This window comes from Mya arenaria, chromosome 5, assembly GCF_026914265.1.
Source record: "Mya arenaria isolate MELC-2E11 chromosome 5, ASM2691426v1".
Lineage (NCBI taxonomy): Eukaryota > Metazoa > Mollusca > Bivalvia > Myida > Myidae > Mya > Mya arenaria.
In genome coordinates, this window is record NC_069126.1 from 57,966,274 (window position 1) to 57,988,964 (window position 22,691).

At 44.0% G+C, this 22,691-nt stretch overlaps 1 long non-coding RNA gene across 2 annotated transcripts; it reads left to right on the forward strand.

The window, feature by feature from the left end:
* The first annotated feature begins 83 nt into the window (after nucleotides 1-83).
* LOC128236049 (uncharacterized) lies at nucleotides 84-21,260 on the forward strand. Of its 2 annotated transcripts, XR_008261229.1 has the most exons (4): nucleotides 84-554; nucleotides 866-1,122; nucleotides 19,700-19,830; nucleotides 21,141-21,260. It is a non-coding gene; the product is annotated as an uncharacterized LOC128236049 (long non-coding RNA). The 2 variants fall into 2 exon arrangements; XR_008261228.1 differs by lacking the exons at nucleotides 19,700-19,830; nucleotides 21,141-21,260 and adding an exon at nucleotides 3,074-5,255.
* The last annotated feature ends 1,431 nt before the right edge of the window (nucleotides 21,261-22,691 follow it).

Genomic DNA, 22,691 nt, shown 5'->3' on the forward strand with positions numbered 1-22,691 from the left:
CAAATGGAATCAATAATGAAATATTGACGTAGCTATACTTCATATCCATCAGTGTATCCAGGAACATATGTTGAGCTGGTTTAACGAACTGTTTTTTCTTTGCTACATGGAAAACTGGGGACGTTTTTTTCTAGCACACCGGATAGGCAAGCCTTGTTAACTCGCAACGCAGGTGCCCTCGGGTCGGATTTTTCTATCCGGAACGGGAACACATGACAGATATTATTAATAAAACTTTTTTTCTGAAAACAGTGGAATTTGACATAATTAGGAAAGGAATTTCATTTATCTTAAGTTCTGTTCATATGTTATTCCAAAATTGGAAAATTGTGACATGATTGTGAAAATATTTAACAAGTAACGATCTACAAACAATGGAGCGAACACAAACACAATAATTCTTCAATAGTAGAAAAAATATCAATAGTATCATCAAAGGACAGAATAGTGTGTAAGAAGCACTTCCAATATACATTCAGCTGCGGAAACGGGAGATGGCACTTCCAAGTAAACCTAAAAGCAACAAGAGAGGAAAGAAAAAGTAGAATGTTATGGTATGTGTCATTTTGATTATTTTCTTAATAATAATAGGTTTTTTTTCTGCCTTTATAAACTTAAATATTCATTACTTAGCTCCAAGTTTTGCCCTTGCTATGCATTTGCGAGATATTTCGCGAGGCTTACAACGACATGAAGGCTATCTCAATGGTCCGATTGTTTTGTTCTCAAAAAGGTGAACTTAGTAAATACAGAGAAACAAGTTTTCAGCTCCTTTTTTTCTAAGAAATAATATATCACAAGGAAAAAGAAATCTGGCTTGATAATAGTCCATTTATGTATGAGCCGTTTATCCTTTATTTCACAGCACTGTGGACTTCCGGTGGAACTTGAATCACTTGGTCACCCCTACCTTGAGCTGTTCGTGACTCACTTGGTCATTCCCACATTAAGCTGTCGATTCTTGAATAAGTCGGTCTTCCCCGCCTGAAGCTGTCGATGTATGACTCAATTGGTCATTCCAACACGGAGCTGTCGATCCGTGACTTACTGGGTCATTCCAACCTGGAGCAGTCGATACGTGACTCGCTTGGTAATTCCCACCTGGAGCTATCGTACTGGAATGTAAGTTAATTAGCAATTTAGCATATTAAGATTCCAAAAAATAATATCATATATATACCAATTATGGCTGCATTTGAACTGTTTATTTCAATGTTTAAAACTTAAGACCGAGGAATGTTAACTTTCATACAGGCTTGACTGAATATATGCTTGTTAAAACATTATGTATTTCATATTTCTTGACTTTAACTTTGATAAAATGCCATTTTTACATCTAATTTAAAATCTTATAAAGTTATGAAATTAGAATTCAGATGCGTGTGTCCAGTATATAGCCAAAATATAAGGAATTTTAAGGGAAATTTGTGTAAGTTTGTTTTAATTTACAATTGATGAAAAGAGTAAGTACGGGATGTTTTGACATAGCTTCGATAAACGTTCATGGCACATAACCTTTGAGAATTAGTAGTTCTTGGAAAGGTGAATTTCAACGCTGAAATATAATATTATTACATTAAACTTTATCAATGTTAAATCACTGTCACTGACTACCAAATCCCCCGCCAGAATAAGGACAGTATCCCCATCGCGTTTTGGCGAGTGATAGAAGCTGAAAATTCAACAAGGGGCACTTATTGTTAAACTTTTAAAAACCAGAGTTACGATTCTTTTGCACTGTATATGAATATCGCCTTAATAAACAATAGTGATACAATCTAAAGGACAGATTAATGATTATTTTACACAAAACAATTCAATAAAATGCCCTTAAAATAAACATTTTATGTATATAAACTTCGATGGCAAAACCTCAAATCCCAGGAAAAGAAAGAAAAGGACGATAACAAAACAAAGATATCCAAGGACAAAGTCTACCATTTGTAATCGATCGCCTGTAAAGTATAATACATACAAGTGTTCAGTGACATTTCTTGAGCCTTATGTATGTTCGATCACAAGACTGCCTTTAGTAGATATTACTTTCGCTCAGCAATGGTCTTATTAAAAGTAGGACTGAAAAATAAAATACTAAAATAGATGTGTTCATTGTCGTTGGCTAATGTTAAGTCTAGTTTTTTTACCAGTTGACAAAGCAAATGACTATTTTGAAAATTAACGACATTGGAGACGAATTAAATAATACCTAAACAACAGTACAATCCGTATGTTTTGACTACAATTAAGATATTATTGTAGCATAAAGTATGTAGTATTGTCGCAAAGACGATTCAAAAGATCCGTTAAGACAGAAATGTACATTTCTTTTAACTTAAATTCACTAAACAATCACTGTTGCTTAAAATTAAAAATGGGTATCTTACCAGTAAATGTTGAACTTGATGTTTTAATGGAAAACCATTAAATCAGGGGACATGCAGATTTTGGCATTTAGGTAAAATGGAAGACGACGATCATTTCCTATTTGAATGCATTTTATAACGATTTGCGGTATTTGTACTTTGCGATGAAATACATCTTGGTACCAAACAATTCTTGATATACATACCAATTATTTATCTATATATATAGTATTTATGCACTGTGCTGTTTGTAGAGCTGTGTGCTGTTCTATGATGTTTCTTGTTTGTGAATTTGTGTTCTATGTCTTTGGCGTTTGACCATTGCCACTAAACCGGGTTTATGTTTAAACATTTTGCTACTGAGCATGTTTCTGTAGCTTTTTGCATATATATTGAGCCAGTCGCCCAAGACATTTAACTTCGTTATCATGTTCGACAACTTACCTTTTCCGCGAACAAAACCCTTCCGAATGATATGAAAAAGGTGGTCACCAGGCATCTAAAATTACCGCAACAAAACGCGAATATACTGGAAATAGTTTGTTAAAACCTTAAACGAAAAGGTGAAAATGTAGGTCGGATACATTAAACGATCCGAAAGAACTAGAGTTTTGGAAGAAATAGTACTATGTCAAGTATATATACGTATGGCGGCACCTTTATGAGCAAACATGAGCGGCACGGAAAAAAATGCCACTTTCTGTTCTTAGGTGATCTTAGAACCCCAGGTGTGTTAAGCATGTGAAGAAACTGCCGGTCCTACACAATGCTAACAAAAAGGCGTGGATGACGTGTAGTATATTCGCCGATCGATGATAACTGTTCAGCACATCCTGAGGTTAAGAACATGAAAGGTAATCACCCTTTTTTCCCCCCAAACATAACATCAGTACTGCAACATTTGGATCAGGGTTTCATCAGATCCATGAAGGTTAGGTATAAGAAGCAGCTCTGGTTCCGGTTCTCTAAGACGAAATCACCATGATAGATGAAGACGACCGAAATAGCGGTATCTCACTTGCGCGTCTCGCCGCCGGCATGGGACCAGTAACTGTGGACAAATGCATAAACATCGAACAGAACATCCCGACATCCGAGAACATCGAAGACCACGACATTATCACGGAACTCTTAGACCAGCGAACAGCAGACACAGCGGTTAACTACAGCAGCTTCGAAGATGAAGAAAAATCCGCTACCGAAGACCATATAGCTGACCACCTAGCGACAACCTTCATCGCCAGAATGATACGATGTTTAGAGAAACAAACAGATGGCAGCGCATTCTAAGACTACATCACCCTGGACTTATACGTAAACTAGAAAACACATCAATGGAATAAAGACATTGCAGTGAGACATCACATCATCCTTTAAAAAATAAACCTAACGAAACTTAGTAAACTACGTGTATTTTTAATGCTTTTAAAACATGCTTTATATTAACTGTGCTATGATACGAATGCATACATGTGCTGTAATTTTGTTTTAAATGTATAATGCCGTTTTAATAAAAAAGTATTTTAAAAGTATAATAACAAAAAGGTAATTATTTAACAATTATCAACAAAATTGTATACTGAACGACCACTCAAACCATATGTTACATGTTAGTAACGTGAAACCGACATCGCAATCCTCACGACTCAATATTTACGTCACCTCCTCATTCGCGTTCGCTGTCATTTTCTAAAGATTGTTAATCCAAAATATCGTTATTTCGATTTTTTTATCTGGTTTCGGTTATTTCGGTTTTTAAATTTAAGGAAATATATATCTGGATATCTACAAAAGCCAAATTTCCTCAGATAGTCTGGTGCATTTAAGTTGCAAAATTGTAGTATAATGATTTCATTACATTCTTTCTCATTTAATGCTTTTCCATTTGCCTGATATCACATGCATTATGTGACAAAATTATGATACTCATATAATCTTAACATAAGACATGTGTCTTGTTGCATACATAAGTTAAATGATATATATGATGTACAGCCCAATCATAACACTAGTTACAAATGCTCAAATGTATGGGGCCTCACGACGTATGCCACAAGTCAACACATGTTTATTGTGTGTTAACAGAATAAAAAAGTATATGTGGTTGTTATTAAAGAAAGGAGAAATCAGAGATATTTCCTTTTAAATGACACCTTTTTTACCATTATTTTATATTCTCGAAGGACATTAACAAAACATAAAATAAGAATTTCTTTAGTCTACGAAGTTTTTTAAAAAGCTGTTTCATTCTTTAATTTACATTGATGTTTTTTACGATGATCACTGAAAGATATGAAACTACATATGAATACATTTGAAATAAGCGGGATACAGTTAATTTGAATAAATATTAGAAAGTTAGATGAATCGATATATAAATAATTGGACAGCGTGGGCGCTATCGTGCTTAATATTCATAGGTTTATTAGGTGTATTAAAATTCATGACACTAACGAATTCAGTAGATATGATAATGTGTATATGATAAAATAAAACATACAATATGTTACAATTATTTTTATGTAGGAGTTGAAATAGGTAAAGTAGAGTAAGAATATTGTTCACACTAATTACAACAATATATATGATAATATTATCAGCACTCTATGAAAATAAGACATATGGTTCCACTGAATAGTGAATATATCAAAATCATTTGTACGCGTTCAATATTTCTAGGAGTGTTGAATTACTCTGGCAAGAGTACTTACATTATAAAAGTATCTACATTAGCTACACATCAAAAAAAACAAAAACAAGCAAAAAAACATATTTTAATCGATCATTTCCGTTAGACAATGTAGTTTTAGAAACTCATTGAACATATCCAAACCTTGTAAAACTTATCAGGTGAAACAAAAACCATACAGCAATAGTTAGTTTTGAAGATTATCGAATATTCTTTATCATTACATTGTAGTATACACTTGGACTTGTACATATTATAACAACACTGAAGTTTTAAAAATAGTGATAGAATGGTTCAATAACATTTAATTACGAGTAGTATTAAATAGTCATTTAGTTCTGGAACGTTTGACTAACGGAAATTATATAAGTGTAGTGATTTGTATATGATAAACAGTATTGTATATTACAAGTATGTACAAGTGAACGTCCGAGTGCTACTATATACTCGATTCAATAAATGCTTTAGAATGCAAGCGTGTTTGATTATTTAAGAGACATGGGTGGAGTCCCTAAAGGGACATTAGAACGTTGTTACTTTCGATATATGAATAATTGAACAGTGTGACATTCGGTCGAAATTAATTGTATATATTAGTGTGTATATGAATATCATTGACACAAACGAATTCAATAAATATGATAATGTTTATATAAAAGATATGAAAATTTAACATACAATATGTTACTATATATTTCACGGTTAAAAAATGTATATGTAGATGATAGATATTCTTGACACTAATGGCATACAATTTATATGATAATATGATCGGCATTTTATCAAGATAAGACATATGTCTCCATTTGATCATTATGGTCATTAATATATTAAAATAATTATTAGTTTTTCCAACAAGAAAGTTTCTAGGAGTGTACACACCATAAAGACAATAACACCAATAAAATGTTAAATAACTGCTGAACCAACCTGTCGAGCATTTTTCTTAGCCAATTTAGTATCAGATAACTTGGAAGATATCGGACAAACTCAATACTGATTAGCTTTAACCAAAAACGTATAGGAATTGAAAGTTTTGAATTTGATGATCAATTTCAATTTTATGTATTCAAAAATCACTGAATGAAATATATTATATTCTTTGAGAACGTTTTCCTAAGGTTTAAGTTTTAAAGATATGGTGTGATGGAAATGTTCGATATAATATATTCTTAACCATTCCCTTTTAGGCTGCTATATATAGAGGCTTTCGGTTCCATTACAGGGGCGCGTTACAGGCCTTCGGTTCCATTACAAGGGCGCGTTACAGGCCTTCGGTTCCACTACAGGGGCGCGTTACAGGCCTTCGGTTCCATTACAGGGGCGCATTAGAGGCCTTCGGTTCCATTGAAAGGGCGCGCTATAGGCTTTCGGTTCCATTACAATGACGCGTTACAGGCCTTCGGTTCCATTACGGGGGCCCGTTACAGTCCTTTGGTTCCATTACAGGGGCGCGTTAGAGGCTTTCGGTTCCATTACAGGGGCGCGTTAGAGGCCTTCGGTTCCATTACAGGGGCGCGTTAGAGGCTTTCGGTTCCATTACAGGGGCGCGTTAGAGGCTTTCGGTTCCATTACAGGGGCGCGTTACAGGCCTTCAGTTCCATTACAGGGGCGCGTTAGAAGCTTTCGGTTCCATTAAAAGGGCGCGTTAGAGGCTTTCGGTTCCATTACAATGGCGCGTTACAGGCCTTCGGTTCCATTAAAGGGGCGCGTTAGAGGCTTTCGGTTCCATTACAGGGGCGCGTTACAGCCCTTCGGATGCATCACAAGGGCGCGTTACATGCCTTCGGTACAGTGGCGCGTTAGAGACTTTCGGTTCCGATTCAAGTGCGCGTTAGAGGCCACCGGTTGCATGACAAGGGCGCCTTACAGGCCTTCGGTCACATTACAAGGGCGCGTTTGAGGCCTTCGGTAACATTAATATTACAAGGGCGCGTTAGAGGCCTTCGGTTCCATTACAGGGGTGCCTTACAGGCCTTCGGTTCCATTACAAGGGCGCGTTAGAAGCCTTCGGTTATATTACAAGGGCGCGTTAGGGGCATTCGGTTCCATTACAGGGGAACATTACAGGCCTTCGGTTCCATTGCAGGGGCGCGTTAGAGGCCTTCGGTTGCATTACAGGGGCGCGTAACAGGCCTTCGGTTGCATTACAGTGGCGCGTTACAGGCCCTCGGTTTCATCACAGGGGCGCGATAGAGGCCTTTGGTTACATTACAGGGGCGCGTTAGAGGCCTTCGGTTCCATTGAAAGGGCGCGCTATAGGCTTTCGGTTCCATTACAATGACGCGTTACAGGCCTTCGGTTCCATTACGGGGGCGCGTTACAGTCCTTTGGTTCCATTACAGGGGCGCGTTAGAGGCTTTCGGTTCCATTACAGGGGCGCGTTAGAGGCCTTCGGTTCCATTACAGGGGCGCGTTAGAGGCTTTCGGTTCCATTACAGGGGCGCGTTAGAGGCTTTCGGTTCCATTACAGGGGCGCGTCTATACCTGCATATCTACAAAGGCCAAATTTCATCGGATGGTCTGGTTCGTTTAAGTTGCGAAAGTTTGAATAATGTTTTCATTTCATACTTTATCATTTGATGATTTTCCATTGGCCTGATATCACATGCATAATGTGACAAAATTATGATACAACTGTAAACTTAACTATAGACATGCGTCTTGTAGCATACATAAGTTAAATTATCTATAGTTTGTATAGTCCAATCATTACACTAGTTACCAATGCAAATATTTATGGGGCCTCACGACGTGTGCCACAATTCAACACATGTATTTAGTGTTTTTAACGGCGAAAAAAGAATACGCGGTTTTTATCAAATAAAAAAGAACAGAGATATGTCTTTTAAATGATACTTTTTTCATTAATTTTAAGACTTAGTTCATATTCTCAAAGGACATGAACGAAACATAAAACAAGAATTTGTTTAGTCTACGAAGTTATTTCAAAAGCTGTTTCATTCATTAATTTACCTTTATATGATCACAGATAGATAGAGAACTACATATGAATAATTTTGAAATAAGCAAGATACAGTTATGATAATTTAACCGAATTTGAATAAAATTGGACAGCTTGGGCAAAATCAAACTTTATATTCATAGGTTAATATGTGTATTATAATTCATGGCACTAACGAAAACAATAAATATGATAATGTTCATATGAACATTTGAAGAATATGAAACATACAATATGTTACAACACTTTAAGTGGAATCTAAAACACGAATCTTCTGCACACTAATGACTACAATATATATGGTAATATTATCAGGACTCAATGAAAGTTAGACATATGTCTCCATCCATAAAGAATATATCGAAATCATTAGAACTCGTTAAAAAGCAATTTATCTAGGAGTGTTGACTTTCTCTGGCAAGAATTCTTAGATTACAAAATAAATATTCACAACCTACACACCAACAAAACAAACAAGCCAAAACATCTTTCAATCGATCATTATCGTTAGCCAATGTAGTTTTAGAAATTCTTAGAAGATATCAAACCCACGTGAAACATATCAGGTGAAACAAAAACCAGATAGCAAATGTTAGTTTTGAAGATTATCAATGTTCAGCTATTTCTATCAAAATTTAAATTGTCATCGTTAAGTTTTATCTTAACATTGTAGTATACACGTGGACTTGTACATATTATAACAGCACTGAAGTTTTAAAAAAGTAATAGAATAGTTCAATAGCATTTAATTAGTATTAAATATTCATTTAGTTTAGGAACGTTCGACTAAACGGATATTATATTAATGTAGTGATTTGGATGTGGTCTATTGCTTGATTATCATTTAAGATTGTTAAAGCGTAACCAAATATTATACGCTTCTTGAATTGTCAATATCTAAGTATACAATTTCTGTAAGAACATGCTGCAACTCAAATGTTTATTTTATATGAGATGTTTGAATGTTTGTTCGGTCGAACCTATTTTCAAATGTTAGTATTTGTATAAATATTCTTCACACAAATGAATTCAATAAATATGATAATTTTTAATAAACATATGGCAATTAAACATACAATATGTTACAATATTTCACAGTTAAAAATATTTAGGTAGATGATAAATATTTTTGACACTAATGACATATGATAATGTGATCGGCATTTTATCAAGATAAGACATATGTCTCCATTTGATCATTATGGTCATTAATATATTAAAATAATTATTAGTTTTTCCAACAAGAAAGTTTCTAGGAGTGTACACACCATAAAGACAATAACACCAATAAAATGTTAAATAACTGCTCGAACCAACCTGTCGATCATTTTTCTTAGCCAATTTAGTATAAGATAACTTGGAAGATATCAAACTCAATACTGATTAGCTGTAACCAAAAACGTATAGGAATTGAAAGTTTTGAATTTGATGATCAATTTCAATTTTATGTATTCAAATATCACTGAATGAAATATATTATATTCTTTGAGAACGTATTCCTAAGGTTTAAGTTTTAAAGATATGGTGTGCTGGAAATGTTCGATATAATATATACTTAACCATTCCCTTTTAGGCTGCTATATATAGAGGCTTTCGGTTCCATTACAGGGGCGCGTTACAGGCCTTCGGTTCCATTACAAGGGCGCGTTGAGGCCTTCGGTAACATTAACATTACAAGGGCGCGTTAGAGGCCTTCGGTTCCATTACAAGGTCGCGTTAGAAGCCTTCGGTTATATTACAAGGGCGCGTTAGGGGCCTTCGGTTCCATTACAGGGGAACATTACAGGCCTTCGGTTCCATTGCAGGGGCGCGTTAGAGGCCTTCGGTCCCATTACAGGGGCGCGTTACAGGCCTTCGGTTGCATACAGTGGCGCGTTACAGGCCCTCGGTTTCATCACAGGGGCGCGTTAGAGGCCTTCGGTTCCATTACAGGGGCGCGTTAGAGGCCTTCGGTTCCATTACAGGGGCGCGTTATAGGCCTTCAGTTCCATTGCAGGGGCGCGTTACAGGCCTGCGGTTGAATTACAGTGGCGCGTTATAGGCCTTCGGTTCCATTACAAGGGCGCGTTACAGACCTGCGGTAGAATTACAGTGGCGGGTTACAGGCCTTTGGTTCCATTAGAGGGGCGCGTTAGAGGCCTTCTGATGCATGAAAATGGCGCGTTACATGCCTTCGGTTGCATAACAGTGGCGCGTTACAGGCATTCGGTTGCATTACAGGGGCGCGTTAGAGGCCTTCGGTTGCATGACAAGGGCGCTTTACAGGCCTTCGGTTGCATGACAAGGGCGCGTTACAGGCCTTCGGTTGCATTAAGTGGCGCTTTAGAGGCCTACGGTTCCATTACAGGGGCGCGTTAGAGGCCTTCGGTTCCATTACAGGGGCGCGTTAGAGGCCTTCGGTTGCATTACAGGGGCGCATTAGAGGCCTTCGGTTCAATTAAAGGGGCGTGTTAGAGTCCTTCGGTTCCATTACTGGGGTGCGTTTAGAGGCCTTCGGTTGCATTACAGGAGCGCGTTATAGGCCTTCAGTTCCATTGCAAGGGCGCGTTACAGGCCTCCGGTTGAATTACAGTGGCGCGTTATAGGCCTTCGGTTCCATTACAAGGGCGCGTTACAGGCCTGCGGTTGAATTACAGTGGCGGGTTACAGGCATTTGGTTCCATTAGAGGGGCGCGTTAGAGGCCTTCTGATGCATGACAATGGCGCGTTACATGCCTTCGGTTTCATTACAGTGGCGAATTACAGGCATTCGGTTGCATTACAGGGGCTCGTTAGAGGCCTTCGGTTGCATGACAAGGGCGCGTTGCTGGCCTTTGGTTGCATGGCAAGGGCGCGTTACAGGCCTTCGGTTGCATTAAGTGACGATTTAGAGGCCTTCGGTTGCATTACAGGGGCGCGTTAGAGGCCTTCGGTTGCATTACAGGGGCGCATTTGAGGCCTTCGGTTCAATTAAAGGGGCGTATTAGAGTCCTTCGGTTGCATTACAGGGGTGCGTTTAGAGGCCTTCGGTTGCATTACAGGGGTGCGTTAGAGGCTTTCGGTTCCGATTCAATTGCACGTTAAAGGCCTTCGATTGCATTACAGTGGCGCGTTACAGGCCTTCGGTTTTATTACAGGGGCGCGTTAGAGGCCTTCGGTTGCAATGCAAGAGCGCGTTACAGGCCTTCGGTTGCATGACAAGGACGCATTACTGGCCTTCGGTTGCATTATAGTGGCACGTTAGAGGCCTTCGGTTCCATTACAGGGGCGCGTTAGAGGCCTTCGGTTCCACTACAGAGGCGCCTTAGAGGACTTCGGTTCCATTACAGGGGCGCATTAGAGGCCTTCGGTTGCATGACAAGGGCGCGTTACATGCTTTCGGTTGCTATCAGGGGCGCGTTAGATGCCTTTGGTTGCATGACAAGGGCGCGTAAGAGGCCTTCGTTTGCATTACTGGGCCGCGTTACAGGCCTTCCTTTGCATGACAATGGCGCGTTACAGGCTTTCGGTTGCATGACCTGGGTGCGTTAGGGGCCTTTGGTTGCATTACAGGGGCGCGTTACAGGCTTTCGGTTCCAATTCAAGTGCGCGTTACAGGCCTTCGGTTACATGACAAGGGCGCGTTAGAGGCCTTCGGTTGCATTACAGTGGCGCGTTACAGGCCTTCGGTTACATTACAGGGGCACGTAAAAGGCCTTCGGATCCATTACAGGGGCGTGTTAGATGCCTTCGGTTCCATTACAGGGGCGCGTTAGAGGCTTTCAGTTCCGATTCAAGTGCGCGTTAGAGGCCTTCGGTTGCATTACAATGGCGCGTTAGAGGCCTTCGGTTCCATTACAGGGGCGTTTAAGAGGCCTTCGGTTTATACAGGGGCGCTTTAGACGCCTTCGATTCCATTACAGGGGCGCGTAAGAGGCCCCCGGTTCCATTACAGGTGCGCGTTAGAGGCCTTCGGTTGCATGACAAGGGCGCGTTAGAGCTCTTCGGTTCCATTACAAGGGCGCGTTAGAGGCGTTTGGTTCCGATTCAAGTGCGCGTTACTGGCCTTCGGTTGCATGACAAGGGGGCGTTAGAGACCTTCGGTTGCATTACAGTTGCGCGTAACAGGCCTTTGGTTGCATTACAGAGGCGCGTTAGAGGCCTTCGGTTCCATTACAGGGGCGCGTTAGAGGCCTTCGGTTCCATTACAGGGGCGCGTTAGAGGCCTTCGGTTCCATTACATGGCGCGTTAGAGGCCTTCGGTTCCATTATAGGGGCGCGTTACAGGCCTTCGGTTCCATTAAATGGGCGCGTTAGAGGTCTTCGGTTCCATTACGGGGGCGCGTTAGAGGCCTTCGGTTCCATTACAGGGGCGCGTTAGAGGCCTTCGGTTCCATTACAAGGGCGCGTTACAGGCTTTCGGTTGCATGACAAGGGCGCGTTAGAGGCCGTCGGTTACATTATAAATGCGCGTCAGAGGACTTCGGTTGCATTACAAGGGTGCGTTAAAGACCTTCCGTTGAATGACAAGGGCGCGTTAGAGGCCTTCTGTTCCATTACAGTTGCGCGTTACAGGCCTTCGGTTGCATGAGAAGGGCACGTTAGAGGCCTTCGGTTCCATTTCAGTTGCGCATTTCGGGCCTCCGGTTCCATTACATGGGCACGTTACAGGCCTTCGGTTCAATTACAGGAGCGCGTTAGAGGCTTTCGGTTCAATTTCAGGGGCGTGTTAGAGGCTTTTGTTTGCATTACAGTGGCGCTTAAGGGGCCTTCGGTTCCATTACAGGGGCGCGTTACAGGCCTTCGGTTGCATTACAGGGGCGCGTTACAGGCCTTCGGTTCCGATTCAAGTGCTTGTAACAGGCCTTCGGTTCCATTACAGTTGCGCGTTACAGGCCTAAGGTTCCACTACATTGGCGCGTTAGGGGCCTTCGGTTGCATTACAGTGGCGCTTTACAGGCCTTCGGTTGCATTACAGGGACGCTTTACAGGCCTTTCAAGCGCCACTGTAATGCAACCAAAGGCCCCTAACGCGCCACTGTAGTGGAACCTTAGGCCTGTAACGCGCAACTGTAATGGAACCGAAGGCCTGTTACAAGCACTTGAATCGGAACCGAAGGCCTGTAACGCGCCCCTGTAATGCAACCGAAGGCCTGTAACGCGCCCCTGTAATGGAACCGAAGGCCCCTTAAGCGCCACTCTAATGCAAACAAAAGCCTCAAACACGCCCCTGAAATTGAACCGAAAGCCTCTAACGCGCTCCTGTAATTGAACCGAAGGCCTGTAACGTGCCCATGTAATGGAACCGGAGGCCCGAAATGCGCAACTGAAATGGAACCGAAGGCCTCTAACGTGCCCTTCTCATACAGGGACGCTTTACAGGCCTTCGGTTCCCTTACAGGGGCGCGTTACAGGCCTTTGTTTCCATTTCAGGGGCGCGTTAGAGGCCTCCGGTTCCATAACAGAGGCGCGTTAGAAGCTTTCGGTTCCACTACAGTGGCGCGTTAGAGGCTTTCGGTTCCATTACAGTGGCGCGTTACAGGCCTTCGGTTCCATTACTGGGGCGCGTTACATTCTTTCGGTTCCGATTCAAGTGCGCGTTACAGGCCTTCGGTTCCATTACAGGGGTGCGTTAGATGCCTTCGGTTACATAACAGAGGCGCGTTAGAAGCTTTCGGTTCCACTACAGTGGCGCGTTAGAGGCTTTCGGTTCCATTACAGTGGCGCGTTACAGGCCTTCGGTTCCATTGCAGGGGCGCGTTAGAGGCCTTCGGTTCCATTACAGGGGCGCGTTACAGGCCTTCGGTTACATTACAAGGGCGCGTTACAGGCTTTCGGTTGCATGACAAGGAGGCGTTAGAGGCCTTCGGTTACATTATAAATGCGCGTCAGAGGACTTCGGTTGCATTACAAGGGCGCGTTAAAGACCTTCCGTTGAATGACAAGGCCTTCGGTTCCCTTACAGGGGCGCATTACAGGCCTTCGATTCCATTACAGGGGTGCGTTAGAGGCCTCCGGTTCCATAACAGAGGCGCGTTAGAAGCTTTCGGTTCCACTACAGTGGCGCGTTAGAGGCTTTCGGTTCCATTACAGTGGCGCGTTACAGGCCTTCGGTTCCATTACAGGGGCGCGTTACATTCTTTCGGTTCCGATTCAAGTGCGCGTTACAGGCCTTCGGTTCCATTACAGGGCGCGTTAGATGCCTTCGGTTACATAACAAGGGCGCATTACAAGCCTTCAGTTACATTACAAGGGCGCGTTAAAGGCCTTCGGTTCCATTACAGGGGAACATTACAGGCCTTCGGTTCCATTGCAGGGGCGCGTTAGAGGCCTTCGGTTCAATTAAAGGGGCGTGTTAGAGTCCTTCGGTTGCATTACAGGGGTGCGTTTAGAGGCCTTCGGTTGCATTACAGGGGTGCGTTAGAGGCTTTCGGTTCCGATTCAATTGCACGTTAAAGGCCTTCGATTGCATTACAGTCGCGCGTTACAGGCCTTCGGTTTTATTACAGGGGCGCGTTAGAGGCCTTCGGTTGCAATGCAAGAGCGCGTTACAGGCCTTCGGTTGCATGACAAGGGCACGTTACTGGCCTTCGGTTGCATTAAAGTGGCACGTTAGAGGCCTTCGGTTCCATTACAAGGGCGCGTTACAGGCCTGCGGTTGAATTACAGTGGCGGGTTAGAGGCATTTGGTTCCATTAGAGGGGCGCGTTAGAGGCCTTCTGATGGATGACAATGGCGCGTTACATGCCTTCGGTTTCATTACAGTGGCGAATTATAGGCATTCGGTTGCATTACAGGGGCGCGTTAGAGGCCTTCGGTTGCATGACAAGGGCGCGTTACTGGCCTTTGGTTGCATGACAAGGGCGCGTTACAGGCCTTCGGTTGCATTAAGTGACGATTTAGAGGCCTTCGGTTCCATAACAGGGGCGCGTTAGAGGCCTTCGGTTGCATTACAGGGGCGCATTTGAGGCCTTCGGTTCAATTAAAGGGGCGTATTAGAGTCCTTCGGTTGCATTACAGGGGTGCGTTTAGAGGCCTTCGGTTGCATTACAGGGGTGCGTTAGAGGCTTTCGGTTCCGATTCAATTGCACGTTAAAGGCCTTCGATTGCATTACAGTGGCGCGTTACAGGCCTTCGGTTTTATTACAGGGGCGCGTTAGAGGCCTTCGGTTGCAATGCAAGAGCGCGTTACAGGCCTTCGGTTGCATGACAAGGACGCATTACTGGCCTTCGGTTGCATTATAGTGGCACGTTAGAGGCCTTCGGTTCCATTACAGGGGCGCGTTAGAGGCCTTCGGTTCCACTACAGAGGCGCCTTAGAGGACTTCGGTTCCATTACAGGGGCGCATTAGAGGCCTTCGGTTGCATGACAAGGGCGCGTTACATGCTTTCGGTTGCTATCAGGGGCGCGTTAGATGCCTTTGGTTGCATGACAAGGGCGCGTAAGAGGCCTTCGTTTGCATTACTGGGCCGCGTTACAGGCCTTCCTGTGCATGACAATGGCGCGTTACAGGCTTTCGGTTGCATGACCTGGGTGCGTTAGGGGCCTTTGGTTGCATTACAGGGGCGCGTTACAGGCTTTCGGTTCCAATTCAAGTGCGCGTTACAGGCCTTCGGTTACATGACAAGGGCGCGTTAGAGGCCTTCGGTTGCATTACAGTGGCGCGTTACAGGCCTTCGGTTACATTACAGGGGCACGTAAAAGGCCTTCGGATCCATTACAGGGGCGTGTTAGATGCCTTCGGTTCCATTACAGGGGCGCGTTAGAGGCTTTCAGTTCCGATTCAAGTGCGCGTTAGAGGCCTTCGGTTATATTACAATGGCGCGTTAGAGGCCTTCGGTTCCATTACAGGGGCGTTTAAGAGGCCTTCGGTTCCATTACAGGGGCGCTTTAGACGCCTTCGATTCCATTACAGGGGCGCGTAAGAGGCCCCCGGTTCCATTACAGGTGCGCGTTAGAGGCCTTCGGTTGCATGACAAGGGCGCGTTAGAGCTCTTCGGTTCCATTACTAGGGCGCGTTAGAGGCGTTTGGTTCCGATTCAAGTGCGCGTTACTGGCCTTCGGTTGCATGACAAGGGGGCGTTAGAGACCTTCGGTTGCATTACAGTTGCGCGTAACAGGCTTTTGGTTGCATTACAGAGGCGCGTTAGAGGCCTTCGGTTCCATTACAGGGGCGCGTTAGAGGCCTTCGGTTCCATTACAGGGGCGCGTTAGAGGCCTTCGGTTCCATTACAGGGGCGCGTTAGAGGCCTTCGGTTCCATTACAGGGGCGCGTTACAGGCCTTCGGTTCCATTGCAGGGGCGCGTTAGAGGTCTTCGGTTCCATTACAGGGGCGCGTAAGAGGCCTTCGGTTCCATTACAGGGGCGCGTTAGAGGCCTTCGGTTCCATTACAAGGGGCGCGTTACAGGCTTTCGGTTGCATGACAAGGGCGCGTTAGAGGCCTTCGGTTACATTATAAATTCGCATCAGAGGACTTCGGTTGCATTACAAGGGTGCGTTAAAGACCTTCCGTTGAATGACAAGGGCGCGTTAGAGGCCTTGTGTTCCATTACAGTTGCGCGTTACAGGCCTTCGGTGCATGAGAAGGGCACGTTAGAGGCCTTCGGTTCCATTTCAGTTGCGCATTTCGGGCCTCCGGTTCCATTACATGGGCACGTTACAGGCCTTCGGTTCAATTACAGGAGCGCGTTAGAGGCTTTCGGTTCAATTTCAGGGGCGTGTTAGAGGCTTTTGTTTGCATTACAGTGGCGCTTAAGGGGCCTTCGGTTCCATTACAGGGGCGGGTTACAGGCCTTCGGTTTCATTACAGGGGCGCGTTACAGGCCTTCGGTTCCGATTCAAGTGCTTGTAACAGGCCTTCGGTTGCATTACAGTTGCGCGTTACAGGCCTAAGGTTCCACTACATTGGCGCGTTAGGGGCCTTCGGTTGCATTACAGTGGCGCTTTACAGGCCTTCGGTTGCATTACAGGGACGCTTTACAGGCCTTCGGTTCCCTTACAGGGGCGCGTTACAGGCCTTTGTTTCCATTTCAGGGGCGCGTTAGAGGCCTCCGGTTCCATAACAGAGGCGCGTTAGAAGCTTTCGGTTCCACTACAGTGGCGCGTTAGAGGCTTTCGGTTCCATTACAGTGGCGCGTTACAGGCCTTCGGTTCCATTACTGGGGCGCGTTACATTCTTTCGGTTCCGATTCAAGTGCGCGTTACAGGCCTTCGGTTCCATTACAGGGGTGCGTTAGATGCCTTCGGTTACATAACAAGGGCGCGTTACAGGCCTTCAGTTACACTACAAGGGCGCGTTAAAGACCTTCGGTTCCATTACAGGGGAACATTACAGGCCTTCGGTTCCATTGCAGGGGCGCGTTAGAGGCCTTCGGTTCCATTACAGGGGCGCGTTACAGGCCTTCGGTTACATTACAAGGGCGCGTTACAGGCTTTCGGTTGCATGACAAGGAGGCGTTAGAGGCCTTCGGTTACATTATAAATGCGCGTCAGAGGACTTCGGTTGCATTACAAGGGCGCGTTAAAGACCTTCCGTTGAATGACAAGGGCGCGTTAGAGGCCTTCTGTTCCATTACAGTTGCGCGTTACAGGCTTCGGTTGCATGAGAAGGGCACGTTAGAGGCTTTCGGTTCCGATTCAAGTGCGCGTTAGAGGCCTTCGGTTATATTACAAGGGCGCGTTAGAGGCCTTCGGTTCCATTACAGGGGCGTTTAAGAGGCCTTCGGTTCTATTACAGGGGCGCTTTAGACGCCTTCGATTCCATTACAGGGGCGCGTAAGAGGCCTCCGGTTCCATTACAGGTGCGCGTTAGAGGCCTTCGGTTGCATGACAAGGGCGCGTTAGAGCTCTTCGGTTCCATTACTAGGGCGTGTTAGAGGCGTTCGGTTCCGATTCAAGTGCGCGTTACTGGCCTTCGGTTGCATGACAAGGGGGCGTTAGAGACCTTCGGTTGCATTACAGTTGCGCGTAACTGGCCTTTGGTTCCATTACAGGGGCGCGTTAGAGGCCTTCGGTTCCATTACAGGGGCGCGTTAGAGGCCTTCGGTTCCATTACAGGGGCGCGTTAGAGGCTTTCGGTTCCGATTCAAGTGCGCGTTAGAGGCCATCGGTTCCATTACGGGGGCGCGTAAGAGGCCTTCGGTTCCATTACAGGGGCGCGTAAGAGGCCTTCGGTTCCATTACAGGGGCGCGTAAGAGGCCTTCGGTTCCATTACAGGGGCGCGTTAGAGGCCTTCGGTTCCATTACAGGGGCGCGTTACAGGCCTTCGGTTCTATTACTGTGGCGCGTTAGAGGTCTTCAGTTCCATTACAGGGGCGCGTTAGAGGTCTTCAGTTCCATGACAAGGGCGCGTTAGAGGCCTTCGGATACATTATAAATGCGCGTTAGAGGACTTCGGTTGCATTACAAGGGTGCGTTAAAGACCTTCGGTTGCATGACAAGGGCGCGTTAGAGGCCTTCTGTTCCATTACAGTTGCGCGTTACAGGCCTTCTGTTGCATGAGAAGGGCACGTTAGAGGCCTTCGGTTCCATTACAGTTGCGCGTTTCGGGCCTCCGGTTCCATTACAGGGGCATGTTACAGGCCTTCGGTTCCATTACAGTGGCGCGTTAGAGGCTTTCGGTTCAATTACATGGGCGCGTTAGAAGCTTTTGGTTGCATTACAGTGGCGCTTAAGGGGCCTTCGGTTCCATTACAGGGGCGCGTTACAGGCCTTCGGTTGCATTACAGGGGCGCGTTACAGGCCTTCGGTTCCGATCCAAGTGCTTGTTACAGGCCTTCGGTTCCATTACAGTTACACGTTACAGGCCTTAGGTTCCACTACAGTGGCGCGTTAGGGGCCTTCGGTTGCATTACAGTGGCGCTTTACAGGCCTTCGGTTGCATTACAGGGACGCTTTACAGGCCTTCGGTTCCCTTACAGGGGCGCGTTACAGGCCTTCGGTTCCATTACAGGGGCGCGTTAGAGGCCTTCGGTTCAATAACAGAGGCGCGTTAGAAGCTTTCGGTTCCACTACAGTGGCGCGTTAGAGGCTTTCGGTTCCATTACAGTGGCGCGTTACAGGCCTTCGGTTCCATTACAGGGGCGCGTTACATTCTTTCGGTTCCGATTCAAGTGCGCGTTACAGGTCTTCGGTTCCATTACAGGAGTGCGTTAGATGCCTTCGGTTACATAACAAGGGAGCGTTACAGGCCTTCAGTTACATTACAAGGGCGCGTTAAAGGCCTTCGGTTCCATTACAGGGGCGCGTTACAGGCCTTCGTTTACATTACAAGGGCGCGTTACAGGCTTTCGGTTCTATTACAAGGGCGCGTTAGAGGCCTTCGGTTCCATTACAGGGGCGCGTTACAGGCCTTCGGTTACATTACAAGGGCGCGTTAGAGGCCTTCGGTTTTATTACAGGGGCGCGTTAGAGGCTTTCGGTTCCGATTCAAGTGCGCGTTAGAGGCCTTCGGTTCCATTACAAGGGCTCGTTAGAGGCCTTCGGTGGCATTTCCTGCGCACGGTAGAGGCTTTCGTTTCCTTTTCCTTGAGTTCCCTTCGGAGGTCTTAGGTTACATTACAGTTGAGCGTAAAAAGCCTTCTTTTCTATTTCAGGGGCGTAAGAGGCGTTCGGGTCCATTAGAATTGCATGTAAGAGGCCAATGGTTCCATTACACTGGCACGTTAAAGGCCTTCGGTTAAATTACCGTGTCGCGTTTGATACCTTCAGTTCTATTACAGTGTCGCATTTAGAGGCCGTCGAGTACAGTGGCGAGTTGGATGTAGACGATTTACATTACAGTGGTGTTTTAGAGGCCTACGTCTCCCTTACACTTGAGCGTTAGAAGCCTTCTATTCTTTTACAGTGGCGCGTAAGTTGCCTTCGGTTCCCTTTCAGTGGCAAGTTAGAGGGCTTCGGTTCTAGTACATATGCGCGTTAGGGGCCTTAGATTCCATTACAGTCGTATGAAAACTTCGTTTCTCTTACAGGGGCGCGTTAGAGGCATTCGTTTCTCTTACAGAGGCGCTTATGAGGCCTTCGGTTCAATTACAGTGGCGCCTTATAGGCCTTGGTTCCATTACAAGGGCGCATGGGAGTACTTTTGTTCCGTTACATTGGCACGTTAGAGGCCTTTGGTTGCCTTACAGTGGCACGTTATAGGCCTTCGGTTATCTTACAGTGTCATGTTAGAGGCATTCGGTTTTATTAAAACTGGGCGCAAGTTAAAAGCCTTTGGATTCCTTACAGTGGCGTGTTAGAGGCCATCGGTTCCCTTACAGTGGCGCGTTAGAGGCCCTCGGGTCCATTCAAAGGGCACGGTAGAGGCCGTCGGTTCCATTTCAAGGGTGCATAAGAGGTCTTTGGTTCCCTTACATTGGCACGTTAGAGGCTTTCGGTTACCTTACAGTGGCATGTTAGAGTCCTTTGGTAGCATTACAGTAGCACGTAAGAGACCTTCGGTTTTCTTACATGCCTGTCTAGCTCTGTATGTCGAATGTCTTTGTAGTTCTGTATGTTAATGTCTGTGTTGATCGGTTTGACGCATGGCCGTGTAGTTCTGTATGTCGAATGTCTTTGTAGTTCTATATGTCGAATGCCTGTGTAGTTCTGTATGTCGAATGCCTGTGTAGTTCTCTTTGACGCATGGCTGCGTAGTTCTGTATGTCGAATGCCTGTGTAGTTCTCTTTGACGCATGGCTGTGTAGTTCTTTTTGTCGAATGTCTGTGTAGTTCTTTATGTCGAATGTCTGTGTAGTTCTGTATGTCGAATGTCTGTGTAGTTTTATATGTCGAAAGTATGTGTAGTTCTATATGTCGAATGGCTGTGTAGTTCTGTATGTCGAATGTCTATGTAGTTATGTTTGACGCATGGCTGTGTAGTACTGTATGACAAATGTCTGTATACTTATGATAATCCCTTGTAGTAGCAAGATCGCTTTCATTACCATGTAAATCTGATTATCAATTCAACAAATGAAATAAACGGGTTATCTAGGGAACAGTCAAACCAAAATGATTCAATACCATTTGAGGTAAACACTAGCTTTTATGTGAACTTCGAAATGGAATATATGTAAATATCGGGATCGATTATTTGCAAACAACGAAAACATCTTTAAATCTTTACACTATACTGACATAATTCATGTAATCGACAGAAACAGCTATATATCATTTCAGTTGTGTAAAGTTCAAGGAAGTGGTCACATATGTGCCTCGTTTCAAACGTCAAGCGTCGCGTTTCTAAGCGATAAAGAAGGTAACCTATACGCCTTGCAGCAACAGAAGTTTGGACCACAGAGATTGGGCCTCCTGCTACATCCGCGATAACCATAACTGTAGGATTGAGCATGAACCTTGTTTGCGTCCAGCTGGGTGTAACCCGGGCTCACCCTCAGTCAGATGTGATTTTCCGTATATTCAGTGCGTTGTAGCAACTCACTCTGAAAACAATGAACGTATGTGCATAACCTGAATAAAAATAATTATATTATAATTTGGAGCTCGTGTTTTGTTGACGTTTCAAGGCGATTATCAACGCAAACATGTTTTAATAAAGATATTTTATGCATGTGTAGTCTATCTTTGTTATTGGTGAGGTTGTGTCTCTCGTTAAATGTCTGCTAAGTCTCAAAGTAGTGCCTCGATTCGGTGAGTATAAGCACTGTTTTCTATATGTGTCATTGACATTGTTAAGAAAGGACATTGTACATCGAAAAAAGAGCAATGGCTTGTTTACGATGACGCTTATTTTAGACGAAAATTTTATATTAATGTCTGTATAAATATACCTACGCTTTAAAACCATTCTTTTTCGTGCAAACCTCATTCGATACCTTGTTTTAGTCCATTACTTTATTGTAAATGTTTTCTTAGTGCAGATAACAAATTTTTGGTGTGAAATCGGCAAATGTAAGGAAATGCTTATATAGATGTTTTATTAAAAGTTCATTGATAAATGTTTAGAAAGTTTTTGCACTAATAAATTATAAACTATGGAATAAATAGGAACTAGAGATTGCTTTTTTTGAAAAAGCCCTTGTCTCCCCTATTGTGTGGTCGTAGCGGAGAAAAAAAAATGATGGACATGAAATTTGTAATAATGGACTGGACACGAACCAACAGTGAAGTTTGGTTTATTCACCCGAATTAAATAGTTAAGAGAAAAATGTTGTTGATTAATCTTGGAAAATGTAAACAAAGTTTGCATTGTATGAAGTTCCTGGGCGCAAGCGTTATTCATTTATTGATCGGAAACAATTTTCAGGTAAAGGTCATTGTGGCATTGACCTTTGACCTACTTATCACAAAATCAAGAGGGATCATCTACATGACTAACTTGCATACCAAGTATTAAGTTCTTGGTTGCCAAGTGTTCTTTAGTTACTGAGCGGTAACTGTTCTTTATCTCAAGGTCACGGCAACCTTGACCTTTGACCTACTGAACTCAAAATCAATAGGGGTCATCTTCTAGTCATGAACAACTAGCATACCAAGTATGAAGTTCCTGGGTGCATGTGTTTTTAAGTTATTGAGTCCAAACCGTTTCTTCACCTCAAGATCAAGGTGACCTTGACCTTTGACCTAGTGATCTTAAAATCAATAGGGGTCACAAACTAGTCATGGTTAATTAGCATACCAAGTATGAAGTTCCTGGGTGCAAGCGTTTTGTAGTTATTGAGCGGAAACTGTTTCTTCACTTTAAGTTAACGGTGACCTTGACCTTTGACG